This window comes from Kryptolebias marmoratus, linkage group LG1 (genome assembly GCF_001649575.2).
Source record: "Kryptolebias marmoratus isolate JLee-2015 linkage group LG1, ASM164957v2, whole genome shotgun sequence".
In the NCBI taxonomy this organism is placed as follows: Eukaryota; Metazoa; Chordata; class Actinopteri; order Cyprinodontiformes; family Rivulidae; genus Kryptolebias; species Kryptolebias marmoratus.
In genome coordinates, this window is record NC_051430.1 from 20,463,178 (window position 1) to 20,469,410 (window position 6,233).

A 6,233-nucleotide genomic window follows, 5' to 3' on the forward strand; every position below is an offset into this window, starting at 1 on the left:
CCAGGACACGCTGGAGGGACTATGTTTCTCGGCTGGCCTGGGAACGCCTTGGGATTCCCCCGGAGGAGCTGGCCCAAGTGGCTGGGGAGAGGGAAGTCTGGGTCTCCCTGCTTAGGCTGCTGCCCCCGCGACCCGACCCCGGATAAGTGGAAGATAATGGATGGATGGATGGATAAGCAAAACTGTATCTAAAGGCTAAAAGGAGGATGAGACAAAAACAAAGCAACTACGCTGAATTCAAGCTCAAAGAACAATATTTTTGAAGGATTTGAAGAGATCTCGATGGATTTCAATCGAGAAAAGCTTGAAAATAAAGTTAAATCATTCAAAAAGTATAAAAGCTACAAATGCTGTTATACTTTTTTATACTACTCCCGATCGAGCCGAACGTTTTGAAATACGAAAAGTTAAAAATAGCTCAAACTTGTAAAACTAGTTTTATTGCAAAAGCATGCAAAGACATGGAGGAGACTATAAACAGGAAACCAATAGTGTAAATGCTGACTCAGCATTCACGCAATAAGATATTCGGACCCAAATAATAAGGTTGAGTAGCAAACTAACAAGTGATGAAAGTTTTGGGTTTTTTTTATCAGAGTTTGACCTCTATTCAGGTACATTTAAAGTGGTAAAATCTGTTTTGTCCTAACTGAGTTGAAACTGTGATTTAAACAAAAATAAAAGACAGATTAATTTAACCTATCTTTGTGTCAAAATCATTTAACAAAATGAGGATATAGTATTATTCCCAAGTCTGTTGAACCTTTATAGACAGCCACTGACTCTGGGACATATTTCCCCTTGTTTGTGCTTCATCAGCTGTGTGTTTTACTAAAATCCAGTGACACAAATGTTACACAGAAATGAATACAAATAAAACAAAGATTAGCAGTCAAGTTGTACTAACTTGTTTTCTAGTTGCTTTGTGATGGGTGAATGACTACCAGCTCACTGATGCTCCTGGACCTGCTCAGATCCATTAGTCTTTTTGTTTTATTCATCATAGCTGATCATTTCCCCTGATGGTCTGAAATATTAATATTGGGGTTGTGAACTGCCGCGCTACAGTTCTTGTGTATGCTTCGTTTGGACAATGAGGAGAAACCTGAAGGGCAGTCTCATCATGAAAGCACTAACAAGGCTGGATTAAAGAGAAAACTGGAAAAGGAAACAAATAAAAGCAGAGAAAAAGCAGCAGATTAAATGTTTTGGTCATTGGGGAGGAGGCAGAATCAAATACGGAGAAAGCCATGTTTACTCTTGAGCAGTCTCAAGACCAAACACTTGCAAGGACACCTCACTGATCATTATCTGTTTTCTGTCTGCTGCCTGTTTCTTTTGTTGTCTGCCTTTGCTTTGTTTTTTTTGTTTTTTCCCTTGCTCCCTCGTCTCTTTCTCTCTGTACCATCTTCTTTCATCATCTCTTGGCCCACCTGGCTGTCCCTCTACCTCAGTGTCTCATAAATATGCATCATGTCAGGCAGACGTCTGTCTACTGTTCCAGGTTATCAAAAAAAAAAAATGAAGAGAAAATACATCACAGGAAGGATTCTTTGTATCTTCCTGGAGGATGCGGTATCCATGGCAACCGCATCAGTTAAAGCATTACGAGATGCGATGTGGGAGGGTCTTGTGTAAATGACCCCTCCTACTCTTTGTTACACAGACAATCGTACCCTAATCGGCCTCTGTGTTGCTATGGAAACAAAAAAATGAGTATTGCCATGAAGGCTGCAGTACTCATGGAAAGTTTTTAAACCACCTGTACTTTATCTTTTTTTTTTACGTTTCATTGTGTTTCAAAATCTTTCTGAATGTAACCAACAAGCTAGTCGACACTACAGACCATAGTTTCTCTGTGAAGAACTGAAAACCTCACAGCAAAATAACCATCAGGGCTGAACTGCACCAACTGAGGCTGTCATGGGGAGGGTAAACGGAGAGAAGTCAAATCCAATAAAATGTGTGCAAAATTTGAAAAGGGTTTCCTGCTGCAATTACCATAAATATCTCATGAATGACTGAACAGGTTTTATTGAAACTTCGAAAAACTTATCACTGGGTTGACATCTTTAACCGATGAACTTTTTGGGGTTAACCTGATTCAAGATGGCTGCCACAGCCAAACCATTAAAGCAAACCTTTTTTGTACCATCTTTTCCAGCACATACTTTGAGCGCAACACATTGCACAACATCTTTAGTTAAAACCTTAGCATTAACTGTTGGTGTCAAGCATGTTTGTCTGTTAGCAAAATATGTGGTAAACAACAGGACAAATTTCAATGAAACCTTCAGAAATGTATTATTAGATGTATGTCTATTAACTTTTAGGGCCAACACAATTGAAGATGATCACAACAGCTAACTGACATTAGCCTACACAAAAAAGGATATGCTGTATCTCAGTTAGGTTTACAGATGCTGAGCTAAAATGTGCTGTGGTAGTAGCTGAGAGTCATTCACGAGACAAACGCTGAGCACCAACAGATAACTGCGTGAGATATTGCAACAGCATAATGCTGTTATCAAAGTTTGACCAAAAAAAGTTAGAGCTCTGTCATTTTTCAAAAACACTGAAACGTGGTGGACCATATGCATTCCTTTGAGGAATGCTAGGTCTTTTATTTGTTTTTTGTTATAATAAATTACAAATAAAATTGTTTTTGCTTTGCCACTTTGTAACACTGCATGCCGATCGTACACTGATCCTGACTCCCAGCAATGTGAACTTCTCTCCTCTGGGCATCAGGTAGAGTGGAGACGAGTACTCTACAGAGATTGTTCAGATCTACTTGTTTTCCCAGTGGTTTTATATAGTGTCATTGGAGAACGTTAATTGTCCTTCATCATCCACTTTGGGGCATACAATCCTTTTAAGAAGAAAGTTATGAATGTAGCATAGTGCACTGAGCTGAGCCCCACCCGCACTCCCACTCACGCTGAAAAATGGCGGCTTCAAAGAGCTCAAGGTTTGATTGGAGGCATCCTGTCTGCCTGTCAGGCTCGTTGTGTAACGGGGGATTTAATGACGTCACTGCAGCCCCTTCACTCCATCGCCTCTGCTTCTATTTCCACACACACACACACACACATGCATGAACACTGAGAGGTGGTGGGTGAGCTCCAATTCCTCTATGACTCATCTTTGCTCCCGTCTGACGCAAGAGCGTGGCTGGGTTCGTACACTCCACACACCTGCCCACGCACGCCGAACACACACCAATGCCTCTGTGAGGAGCTGAAACACAGCCACCATCCTGTGTGTTTCTTCTGCCGAGCTGTTGTTGTCTGCCTCTGTGTGTTTATTTTGTCATTTCCTGCTGTTTTTATCTGCCTCTGATAGAGATGCCGTGGCTCTCCTGTATTATTTGTTTCCTGCTGACTATTTCATAGGACGTCTCATAAGGCTGAACGTCTCTCTCCCTCCTCCACACGTTTTTTGTTATCGCTTTTTCCCCCTTATTTATTTGTGCCTTTTTTGTGTCTGGCATTCCTGTTTTCTCTCTTTTTTTTTTTTTTTTGTTGCCACCATCCGGCCTCGGTTTCTTCCCTTCTCCCTCTCTCCATTCCTCCACGACCGCCTCAGCATACTAAACAGAAGTTCTCTGATTACGTTTCTTCCTGAGCAATGATAGATTCAGCTCTGAGGCTCACCGCCACTACCTTCACCCGTTACCCGTTGCCATGACTACAGCCTCAGCACTTGGCATTACCGAGGAGGGGGTGAAAGGAAGGAGGAGGAGGAGCGAGGAGGTTGCTATGTGCTGTCACACAGAGACCGTACTGAAGGAAGCCACTAAGAATAAATGTACACATCTTAATTTGGCACAAACAACCAGGCTTTTCTATTTTTAAATCTCTTATTTAACACGATAACTTTAGTTTTGTATTTATAAGTCATTAAACTAACAAACAAAAGGATCTTATCATATATATATATATGAACTTGTATATCAACGTTGCTAAAATATATAAAATTGAGAACCTAAATGATGTGTTTTTCCTTGCTGTGTAAAGGACTCCAAGTAGTCTATGGCAAGATTTTTTGTAATCAAAAAACACTCAGAATATGTGTTTGGGATCAGTCTCAGTTACTACCGAGCCAAACTTTAGCTCAATATCTGCAAAATTGACTTGAGTTACAGCCATTGTGGTGTTTTTTATATTCAGTTGGCTTTGGCAGCCATCTTAAATTGGGTTGACTCCATACCTCAATCAGCTGTAGATGTACATCCAATGATTACTTTTTACAAGTTTTATTGTTATTAGTCCAATGGTCCGTGAGATATTTTGGTAACGGGCAGACAGGCAAACGCATTAAAAAACATTATCTTATGCCTTCGCCTTTCTGCAGCGAGTGATAAACAGTGAGATAAAATTAAAAATCCCACCAAATTGTTTTTCCACTATAACTGCTAGATGCCTTTTTGTTTTCCTGGACTGAACTCAGCCTAAAACAACATACTTTTACATCAAACACAGCATGGTTTTAATGAGTGGAATTACTGAGCGATACACCGTTTACATGTCGCATGGATCGTCGTTTTTCTGACTCTGGTTGTTAAAAGTCATTATTTATCTCAAATAGAGATTTTTCTTGTCATTGAATGACTGCTGCTCCCTGGTCTCCTCCTCCTCCCGCCTCCTCTGAGTTATCTGTCACCGTCAGTCATGTCAGTTTGTCACAGCGGATGGGCGAGGGGGCTGGAAAAATGGACAGTCACTATCGATCAGTCAATACAGTTTATTAGGATTTGCCCCTTTGGGAAAGTGACAGATTGTTGGACAGCAGTGGGGGAAAAACACAAACATACTCTCTGTTCACTCCTTTAGCATTGTGGTATCTTAAAGCCACCGAACGACACTGTGAGACATAAAAAATCTGTTCTATCATCACTTTGTTTCTAAACCGTATTAATTCCTCCTCCCCTGTTTGCAAATTAGCCCTCATTAGAGTACGCCTGATGGCTGCCGTTCTGTGGAGGCTGCATCCCACTGACCCGTTCTTTTAGAGTAAATAAGGTTTTCAGTGCAGATATGTTACAAAGAAAACATGCCGAAGCCACAGAGGGAATGTGTGTTTTTACTTCAAACGATGTTTCAGGCATGTTTTCTCAGAACTAATCAGTGCTGACTTGGTGCAAAAAAAAAAGAAAAGCAAATTAGACAGGATTTAACTTAGAAACAGGTAATGTTTGCATTTTTTATTCTGTGTTTTCCTTTTTGTAAAAGCACATATTTGGATTTCCTGTACAGAAACTGAATGTGTGTATGCCTGTAGCTGTGTGCGCGCATTGTAACTCGGATGTTCGAGAACGTTGTTGTCTCACAATATTTTAGTGAGACTTTGAACTTTTTTTGAATTAGGATTTATATTCTCATAATGAGTTCAAAAGTGTGATAAAAAAAACATTTTTCTTATACGTCACCTTGTTTTTTATAGAAGCAAACATAAATCTGTAATTGTTCTAAATTTTGGTAAAACTACTTGTCTTTTTCACTTCTTTTTCACAAATGGAAGTTGTGTTTGCATCTAAAGATGAGCTGCTCTGCTCAAAATGCGGCTGCATGATTCGTTGGTCACTTGGTCGTAAACTCTCAGAATTCAGTGAGACTGCAGCTAGAAATTTGCATATTTTCTCACAATGAGTCACTTTTGAGTCACCAGCCCATCTCTAACAGTCACAGCTCAGTGAAATATAAAGTAATAATATTTAAATAGACCAGTTTTTTAATGTTTGCGTCCTTCTTGTGAGGATCTGTATGTTGTAAACCTAAGCTTTTCAAATACAATTTTATGATAAGATTGAGTGAATGCCCACGAACTAACACAGCTTTTTGACAAAAAGATTTTTTTTTTAAATCACTTAAATAAGGTCAAATTGTGCTCATTTATTCGTTGCAGCAAATTCCAAAATTTAAACAAAAACGCTATTCAGTAAAAGTTTTGATGTAAATAAAAAAAAACATAGGTTGTATGTAACAGTTTTAAGAAGTAAAAATGTCTAAAAAGTATAAGTCATGCTTTTTATTTTTCCTTTCTGTAAGTGTGCACACATATTGCATATTTAACTATTCACCGGTTCAGCTGTGTTTAATTTTAATTTGCTGTATTCTGCTTTGGTAACAGACCACAGCAAATCTTCTGCGGCAGGGCTGATGGACTCTGTCAGTCATGCCCATGCAGGAGTGAAGGGGAAGCAGAGAAAGACCCATGCAGCAGGAAGCAGG

At 39.6% G+C, this 6,233-nt stretch overlaps 1 protein-coding gene across 2 annotated transcripts in view; it reads right to left on the reverse strand.

The window, feature by feature from the left end:
* Positions 1–6,233, reverse strand: part of ntrk2a (neurotrophic tyrosine kinase, receptor, type 2a) — an 88,810-nt gene that overhangs the window by 13,169 nt on the left and 69,408 nt on the right. The window lies entirely within an intron of this gene.